The sequence below is a fragment of the Zea mays genome, chromosome 7 (assembly GCF_902167145.1).
Source record: "Zea mays cultivar B73 chromosome 7, Zm-B73-REFERENCE-NAM-5.0, whole genome shotgun sequence".
Classification (NCBI taxonomy): Eukaryota; Viridiplantae; Streptophyta; class Magnoliopsida; order Poales; family Poaceae; genus Zea; species Zea mays.
The window spans coordinates 82533066-82543475 of NC_050102.1; the positions used below are offsets into that span (position 1 = coordinate 82533066).

General features: G+C 42.0%; 1 non-coding gene across 1 annotated transcript; it reads right to left on the reverse strand.

Annotated features, from left to right (window-relative positions):
- Positions 1-1551: 1551 nt before the first annotated feature.
- Positions 1552-1624, reverse strand: TRNAK-CUU (transfer RNA lysine (anticodon CUU)). Its single transcript has one exon. It is a non-coding gene; the product is annotated as a tRNA-Lys (tRNA).
- Positions 1625-10410: the final 8786 nt, after the last annotated feature.

Sequence of the window (10410 nt, forward strand, 5' to 3'; positions counted from 1 at the left end):
TTTTTTGTTTTTGAGTCCTTTTTGTGTCAAAAATTTCAATTAGACCCCCAGAAAACTTAAATGCAATTTTGGACCCATTTCTCGGCGCCATGAGCTATGGCGCCGAGTTTACACATCTCGGCGCCATAGATCTTGGCGCCGAGCTACCTGTCGCGCTGTCGTCTACGAGCTGACGCGGCGTCGACGTGGCACCGAGCTCGGCGCCAAGATCTATGGCGCCGAGCTCGAATATATAACCACAAAACTTGTCTAGCTCAGTTGACAGAGCGCAAGACTCTTAACCTTAAGGTTGTGGGTTCGAGCCCCACCGTGAACATATTTTTTTTGTCTTTGTCACTGATTTGTTTTTTATTGTCCAGATTTTTTTGTTTATGCCACTGATTTGTCCGTGCGTTCAATATTTTTTTGTCTTTGTCACTGATTTATTTTTTATGTAAATGTATATTTATGTAAATGTATTTTTTAAACAAATCGGTACTACTATTATGTTTCAAAAATAAATAACAAAACAATTATTTATATCTACAGTTTTACAAGATTAACTTAAACCTCGTGAAAACGACATGGAACTATAAAAAAGAAAACATGTATATTAGGCTTTTTTGGTTCACTGCGGAACTTGCCACAATTTACGTAATTTTTATATTTAAGATTAGTTTTTAATTCGAATGAATAACCTTAGATAGTATGGTGTACTTAGCCCGAAACCAATCAACAGGTATATGTTGTCATGATGCCTGTAACCGGCAATACCAAACCCCACCAGAGACACGCAACGCGGCACCACTGTGACGAGAGCACAAACAGGTGCGTGTCGTCGCCTATTAACCTTCCGCCCGCTGCGCCGCTGCTGTCTTGGCGGTCACCGAGACTAATTCGTATGCTGTCATCTATACGCCACCGATCAAATCTCCTTTCTCGCAAAAAAATCATTCATACATGACGCAAGAACACACATCGTCACGGACTCACGTCACTAGCAAAAGCCTCTTTTCCACACCGCATCTGTCTCGCTCAAAAAGTTTAAGACAAATGTGCCTTGTCTGTCAGAAAGAAAAATGATAATTTGTTAGATTAGTTAGACTTATCCATAACTAGTCTACTCCCGCCATCTCACTGAAAATAAGTTTTTGTTGTGTAAGTTTATTGTGAAAACAAATTCAAATATATATCTAATAGTATTAATTATGTATTGTAAATATTAATGTTTTTTTACATATTTAGTCAAAGTTAAAAAAACATTTTGATTCATCGAAAAACGAGAACATCACTTATTTTGATGGAGCAGAGCAGTTTATTAAGAATATAAAACCCACAATTAGTGCTAATTGAGAGTGTGATTTATATCACATAGGGAAAAAAAAGCACTAGGAAGCAGGTGCTCGAGTTTTTTTAGAAACATTTGTCCAAGTTAAATAGAACAGCAGTGCGTGCATGCTTGTTTAAATCAGTGACAAAGACAAAAAATATTGAACGCACGGACAAACCAGCGGCATAAACGAAAAAATCTGAACAATAAAAAAACAAATCAGTGACAAAGACAAAAAAATATGTTCACGGTGGGGCTCGAACCCACGACCTTAAGGTTAAGAGCCTTGTGCTCTACCAACTGAGCTAGACAAGCTTTGTGGTTATATATTCGAGCTCGGCGCCATAGATCTTGGCGCCGAGCTCAGTGCCACGTCGACGCCGCGTCAGCTCGTGGACGACAGCGCGGCAGGTAGCTCGGCGCCAAGATCTATGGCGCCGAGATGTGTAAACTCGGCGCCATAGCTCATGTCGCCGAGAAATGGGTCCAAAATTGCATTTAAGTTTTCTGGGGGTCTAATTGGAAATTTTTAACACAAAAAGGACTCAAAAACAAAAAATTCGGACGTTGGGATTTCGTAAATAATTAGTTATGGGCGTCCTCCAATCTCCTGCATCGGCTTCATTATTAGCCGAATCGATTAGGAGAACTTCCCTGGTAACCCCGGACGGTCCGGCGTCATCACGCGGATGGTCCGCGACCTGGGGATTTGGCTCTGCATTGGTTATCAGATTTTCAGTATGGTGAAATTTCCCTCTCTTTATCCGATAACCTGATGCATTTTGTGCCAAATCGTTGGCTCTATGATTCTCATCTCTAGAGATATGCCGAATACTGAATTCGTCAAAAGAATGGATTATGCTCCAACATTTTTCAAGGTAACTATTTAAAGTGCCATCAAAGCATTGATATTCTTCTAACACTTGTTGGACAACCAGCTGAGAATCACCAAATACCTTCACATGTTTTACTCCCATACCATTTAAAAGTTCTAAGCCGAATAGGAGGGCCTCATATTCGGCTTGATTATTAGTGCAATAAGTTTTCAATTGGCTAGAGAAGTCGAAGGAGACATTACTTGGTGAAACAAGTACGATGCCAATTCCTTGCCCTTCATTGCAAACCGATCCATCAAAATATAAAGTCCAAGGAGTAATAGTGAGGTATGACATGTCTAGTCTATGAATATCATTAATCCGATGTTCTACAATGAAATCCGCTACGACTTGGCCTTTCATAGATTTCAATGGTTCATAGGCCAAGTCATATTCTATGAGTGCATAAGCCCACTTACCAATTCTACCACTCATAATTGGGTTATGCAACATGTATTTGATCACATCGGCTTGACCAGAAACAGTGCAATGACTAGACAGTAAATAACATCTACATTTGGTGCATGCGTAAAACAAGCATAAGCATAACTTCTCAATAAAAGTGTACCTTGTTTCAGCATCCACCAACCTTCGGCTTAGATATGTCACCACATGCTCCTTCCCCTCAGTTTCTTGTGTCAGAACAGCCCCAATGACCTTATCTTCAGCTGCAATGTATAATCGGAATGGTACTCCTGCTCGTGGTGCTTTTAATATGGGAGACGAAGATAAGTATTTTTTGATGAGATCAAATGCTTCTTGCTGTTCTGCCCCCAAGCGAATTCGGCATCATTCTTAAGCCGAAGAATAGGGGTGAACGCATCAATCTTCCCGGCTAGGTTAGAAATAAACCTTCGTAAATAATTCACCTTGCCGAGAAACTTCTGTACCTCGACCTTACAGGTCGGAGGTCCCACATTCCGAATAGACTTGATTCGGTCAGGGTCTATCTCTATACCATGTTCATGGATAACAAATCCTAAAAACATACCAGTCGACACTCCAAAAGCACATTTACGTGGGTTCATTTTCAAACCATACCGACACATTTTATCAAAGACTTTGCGCAAATCAGCTATATGAGAACTAAACTCAGCCGATTTGACTACAATATCATCAATGTAAACTTCCACAGTGTTTCCTAACAATTCATGGAAGATCAAATTCATAGCCCTCTGATAAGTAGCACCATCATTTTTCAGACCAAATGTCATGACAACCCACTCAAATAAACCAATGAAGCCTGGACATATAAAGGTCGTTTTAGACGCATCTTCTTTGGCCATGAAAATCTGATTATATCCGGCATTACCATCAAGGAAGCTAATAATTCTATTTCCTGATGCATTATTGATTAATGTGTCGGCTATGGGCATGAGATATTCGTCTTTAGGAGTTGCTCTATTTAAATTGCGAAAATCAATGCATACTCTAAGATTACCTGACTCCTTCTTCTCCACCGGCACAATATTGGAGACCCACTCTGCGTATCTGCAAGGTCTGATAAAATCAGCTTCTAGCAGCTAGTGGATTTCGTCCTTGATGCGTGGGAGAAGATCTGGACGAAATGTTCTAGCTCTCTGCTTGAAAGGTCTGAAACCAGATTTAATAGGCAGCCGATGCTCTACGATCTCTCGGCTTAATCCAGGCATCTCAGTGTAATTCCAAGCAAAGCAATCTGAATATTCCTTCAATAGACCTATCATCTCATCTCTAGAATCGGTCTCCAGGGTCTTGTTTACAAAAGTCGGCCTTGGAGTTTTACCATCTCCTATGTCAATCTCCTCCAAAGGATCGACCGATGTAAACCCCTGTCCTAGTTTATCAAGATCTCTAAATTCCTCTATCATGTTCCCCACAGAGGAATTAGATGATCTTTGTGTGACGGCGGACTTTCCGGTCTCGGGGACCGGATCATCCGTAATACTATCCTTTTGTTGTGATATATGTTCGGTCTTAGAGTCCGAACCCTTTTGTGAAAGACCAGACCATTCAGCCTTGGAAGCCGAACTGTCCGTGATCAAAGACTCATGAACTTTGTGTGTATTCATCATTTAAACTTTATTTATGATTTAGCCGATTCTCCATCGGCTCTAGCATTACAGGAATGAAACCTTTCTTATCTATACTTATGAATTGATAATCAGAAAAATCTACTCCTGTGAGACATGTAGCAGTCTCATAAGTCCAGAGTACAGGGGCATCGGCCACAGCTGTTGGGGACTTGTTCTCAACTCTCTGCCTTGAATTAAGAACAAGGCAACATAAAATGTTAAATGTTAATGTCCTTCGTTCATGAAACATTATTCCCTTGAGGATAATGAATCTTGGACGAAGGTTGATGAGAATATAATTACGAAGCTCAAGTCTTCGTAATAAAATTTCAATAGATTGTATAAGACAACATAAAATAAAGGGTATAAAAGGGTAAATAAACCATAGACGAATTATATTATATTTACTTAATTGAATCATTGAACACAATAATACCTCTGCCTTGGCAAAGGTTGGTTCCGAAAAATGCGATTGCAATTACCAGAATGCGTGAACAGTAAAGGAATATTGTTCACTATTTATAGGCACAGGACGCAGCCTGTGAGGAATTACAAGTATGCCCCTTATAAAAGCTTACAACATTGACTCAGACCTTTATGGACTAAAAGGTCATTCTATCTTTAAGTTGGTTTGTAATACCGAAGCTTCACGAAGAGGAACCTTCGGCCATCTTATACAAACAGCTTCAGCCGAAGACCGCTTCTTCCTATAAGACCTTCGGCGACGAAGCATAGACCCAACAGTAGCCCCTTTCGCGATGTTAGATCGTTTTTCATAACGAGCTTGATCCGTGAAAAAAGTCTCTTAAGCTTCGGGGAGCCGAAGGTCCAAAAAACACCTTCCCTGAGCTCGTTGTCGAGAAACGATTCAGTTTCCCAGCGCGTAGCGGTCCCACCTTGCAGAGTTACTGTTTGGTCTCTGCGGTCCACCGCACAGCGAGTGCAAGCGGGTGTCCGCCTGGTGTAAAAATCCTGGCGCTTCGCCTTCTTACCTACAGTACTATATAAACAGACGAGTAGGCGTGAAGTTAGCACAGCATTCATTGCTATTTGCACTGTTCTGCTGCCAAAATTTTTAACCATCGCCGAAGCTTGTCTGTCGGAATCGAACGAAGCTCCAGTTTGAAGCCTGCTTCGTCAGGAAAAAACTTCGGAAGAAGAAAGTATTAAATTTCCACAAATTCATAATTAAATGGCCAGAGTGCGTTCTACCGCCAGGGTTGAGCGTGAGGGGGGCGAAACTGAAGCTTCGGAGACTGTTCCCATCTTCGAAGCCATGCAACGATCCGGGCTGGTGACTTCGGAAAAGATCCCTAGTGATGATGCAGAACAAGCAGAACAAGCAATCGCTGAAGCAGAAGAAGAAGATATGGAGGAAACTGATCCCGAAGATGATTATCGCATTGCCATGCCAAGCAAGCCCAGCCACTTGGACTTCGGGAAATCTACTGTTTCGAAGGCTAATCTGTCCAAGATGGTAAAGTCGGGCTTTTTTAATGAAAATCAGAAAAAGCTATTACGCTTCGGGGGAGAAGAGACTACCCCAAAGCCGGAGAAGGATGAAATTGTTATTTTCAAAAGCTTTCTAAAGGCTGGATTAAGATTCCCCCTACATGGGATTATTGCAGAGGTACTAAAGAGGTTCGGTATCTATTTTCACTAGCTGACCCCTAACGCTATCGTTAGGCTTAGCGTTTATATCTGGGCACTCCGAAGCCAAGCAGTGGAGCCATTTGCTGACAGCTTTTGCCGGGTTCACGAGCTGCATTATCAGACGAAGGCTAGAAAGGATGGATTGCACGACAATTTTGGTTGCTATAACTTCGCCTATCGGAAAACCACAAAGTTTCCTGTAATCAGCTATCGAAGCAAATGGGCAGCAGGCTGGAAGTCGGAGTGGTTCTATGTCAAGGTTGATGACGACAAGGAGAAGCTTGTGCAAAGTCCACTCGAACTAATCTTCGGAGAAACCCGACCTCGCTGCAACATGACACCCGAAGGTCCAACACAACAAGCAATGAATGAATTCAGAATTATTGCAGAGCATATCAGTACAAGGGACTTGGTTCAGGAGTTTTTGGCTTTCAAAGTTTTTCCCAGTTTGAAAGAATGGGACATGCCGAAGCTAAAGGGGGAGAAGAAAGAAGGTGAACTTGTACGTTTACCTTACTATTTCAAGTTTAAAAAGTACTTTAAAACACCTTGCCAAGAGTGGCTAGATACAATTGAAGTAATGTGCAATGAAATACTTGGCAATTATTCCAAAAAAGAAGATCAATTGATGACTGCGGCCTTCGGCACCCGTCCGAAGCGAAGACTGAACCGAGTGCTGGACGCCTTGGGTTTTGAATACCCTGACTATGAAAATCTGAACAAAGGTGCCGGAGGCCAGAAAAGGAAAAGGATAACCGAAGCTTCAAATGAAGATGAAAAAGAGACACCAAAGAAGAAAATTCCAAAGAAGAGGAAAGCGTCTTCTCCGAAACAAAAAATATCCGACGAAGAAAAATCCCCCGCATCACCCTCTGCCACTGATGTGGAGGCAATCTTGAAGGTAATGACTGAATCCCTGCCTGCGAAGCTAAGTCCATTGGGGCCTCAACTGACAAAGTTTTTTCAGAAGGAAAAGGAGCCCGAAAAAATGAAGAAAACGACTAAAGTAAAAAGACAGAGGATCATCGGTGTGACAGAGGTAATTGACAAGACACCGCCAAGAGCTTCAGCTCAGAAAACACCAGCGGCTGCGGAAGGGACAGATATTGAAATTACACCTTCGGAGGTCGCAGCTGCCGAAGCTGCCTCAGCTAAAGATTTGAACCTGGAGAGCACAATCGAACACATTGATAAAATACTGCTAGACATGGCTGCAGAAGAAGCTACCACCGCCGCCGAAGAGGCCGCGGCCGCAGCGTCGGGGAAAGGGAAGGAAATTGCTGATGAAGCTTCAGAAAACGACGCCTTCATGTTCCAGAATTTGGTTGGAGAAAAACTGTCAAAAGCTGAAATAGAAGAGCTTAGAGAATATGCCAAATCCTGCGGATACAAACCTGGAGCACTCCTCTTCGGAGGCATTGATGATGAAAAATTAGATTGTATTTGAGATCAAACTGGAGCCAAAGTTATCGGTACTCTGTCAAAGAGTATCGGTTTTCCGAAGCTAGAAACAGACATCAGCCGCTACCGACGACAACATATCGTTGGTAGTTTATTTTATTCCAATTTCAAGGTGAACTACTTTTCCCTTAACTTTTATTGTTTCTAGTAATGAAAACATGTCTGACGAAGGTTGTTTTCGTGCAGAGTATGCTGTTGAGCAAAGCCTTGAAAATGCAGCAAGATTTTGAAGACAAGAGGCACGAAGTTATAATTGAAAATTTGGAAAGCAGAATAAAGGAGCAATCAGATGCCATCGAGAAAAAGAACTTTGAGCTCCAGGCAACCGAAGGTTTATTGGCGGAAGCCGAAGCAAAAATAACAGAACTGAACATGAAGCTTCTCCGCCAATCTGAGCAGTTCGAACGAGAAAAGCAAGATCTTAATGCAAAACTTGAAGCCGAAGCTCAACAAAATTCAGATTTGAGAAAACTATTGACGAACCTTCAAGAAAAATGTTTGGAATTTAGCAACAAATGCATTCAGTGATTAAGAAAAATTTTCCATTCAGTTGGAGCCAGCAGTGAAAAATTCACCCCCTCAGCTGAAGATCTACCGAAGACCTTCGAACATATTGAGGGTGAGATTGACGAGCTCGACGAAGTCATAGCTGGGCATGGTGACTTCTGTGCCTGGGTAGCTTCTCGGGGCACTGCTGCAGCTTTCCTAAAAGCTGGCTGCGATCATGGAAAGATTGTCAATAGGCCAAATTTCACTTTATCACCATCAATCCTAGATGACATTCCTGATCTCGCCCGAAGTATCTCTAACAGATTTGTAAAAATGATATGGACAAAAGGTGGGCGAGAAAAGGCTGGAGACGAAGCTCGGAGTCATCTTGAACCAGTAAGAAATCATACCTTGTGCTTACCTCTTCCTTCAAGCTTGATTTTGACTTACAACTTTATTTATGTAGGATGACGAAGCCGAAGCTGATGATTAAAAAATGACGCCGAAGCTGAAGCTCCTTGGAGATTAAATAGTAGACTGTAGACAGTACTTGAGAAACTTTTGAGATAACTTTTGTAAATGTAACTAAAACTTGTCTTTAATGAATTATGTTCATACCTTGTAATATATCCTTATCCTTCTATTGATGTATGAGAAGTGCTTTGATGTGGACGAAATTTTCTTTTTTGAGCCGAAGGCGAAAAAACACCTTCCCTTCTTTTCGTACGCAGCGAAGCATAGAAAACAACATTTCCCTTCTTTCCGAAGCTCCCCTTTTTGTACACGAAGCTCTTTCTTCCCCCTCTTTTTTTTTCTTTTTGCCGAAGCAACCATTTACGCCATGATGATGATTATCCTACATATGCCTGGATGAATGTTTATGAATGCAAATGCTATGATGTAATGTGATGTGCAAATGAATGTCCAAACGCGCATCCGAAGCCATACTCATAGCCATTATTTCCTTAAAAACAATCACACCTCAGCTCTGCATTCCCTTAGGAACGACTTTGGAGCTTCTTCGCCTTTACTTTTGGCGGAATCAGCGTTGACTTTTCGCTGTAAGCTCTGCATTCCCTTAGGAACGACTTTGGAGCTTCTTCGCCTTTACTTTTGGCGGAATCAGCGTTGACTTTTCGCTGTTAGCTCTGCATTCCCTTAGGAACGACTTTGGAGCTTCTTCGCCTTTACTTTTGGCGGAATCAGCGTTGACTTTTCGCTGTAAGCTCTGCATTCCCTTAGGAACGACTTTGGAGCTTCTTCGCCTTTACTTTCCGGCACTCGATGGTGCGTTCTCAGCTTTTACATTTACATTCCTTGGGGGATTTTGCTCTTATAGAACTAAAAAAGGAAATTACATGTGATGGTCCCATTAAAAACCTTTCTCCCCCTTCAGAAAGGAAAAGGGTGCCATAAAAGAAAAATAAAAAATATGAAAAATTACATCGAGTTATACATAATATCGCCGAAGCTCATCCGCATTCCAAGATCTAGGAATGTCGTTGCCGTCCATATCCTTCAATCTGTATGAACCGGGTCTTGACGAAGATGCTACTAAGAAAGGTCCATCCCATTTCAACTGCAACTTGCCCACTGTTTCTGGGTTGGCCACTCTCCGAAGCACCAAGTGTCCTGGCTCAATATTCTTTAGCCGAACCTTTCTATCTCGCCATTTGATTGTTTCGGCTTGATATTTATTGATGTTCTCCACGGCTTGCAGCCTGATCCCTTCTAAAGCATCTTTTTCCACAGAATAAGCAGCTTCGGAACCTGATTCTGCCGAAGCTACTACTCTTATTGATCCGGTTTTAGCTTCCTCCGGAGTTATTGCTTCGTCACCGAATAATAACTTGAATGGAGTAAAGCCTGTAGACCTTGATGTTGTTGTATTGTGGCTCCACACCACTTTGGTTAACTGATCTGGCCACTTTCCCCTGGGTTGATTGAAGATTAACTTCATTATTCCTATCATTATAATGCCATTGGCTCTTTCAACGAGTCCATTTGACTCCGGATGCCTGACTGATGCAAAATGGATCTTCGTACCAATTTGATCACAAAAATCCCTGAAAGCTTCGGAGTCAAACTGTGTTCCATTATCCACAGTAATAGCCTTTGGTACCCCGAAGCGACAAACAATATTCTGCCAGAAAAACTTTTGGACGGTTGCCGAAGTTATTGTGGCTAAAGGCTTTGCCTCAATCCATTTAGAAAAATATTCCACCGCGACTACAACATATCTTAGGTTCCCTTGGGCCGGTGGTAACGGACCTAACAAGTCAAGGCCCCACCTTTGCAATGGCCAGATGGGTTGTATAAGCTGTGTTAAGGACGAAGGTTGTTTTTGATCTCTTGCACATTTCTGACAACCTTCGCACTTTTGAACTAATTCCGCCGCATCCGAAGCTGCCTTCGGCCAATAAAACCCCTGACGGAAAACTTTTCCAAGTAACGGCCTAGATCCAATGTGAGATCCACACAGGCCTGCATGTATTTCTTTCATCAACTCTACGCCTTCGGTTCTAGATAAACACTTGAGTAGCGGAGCACAAACTCCATGATTGTATAA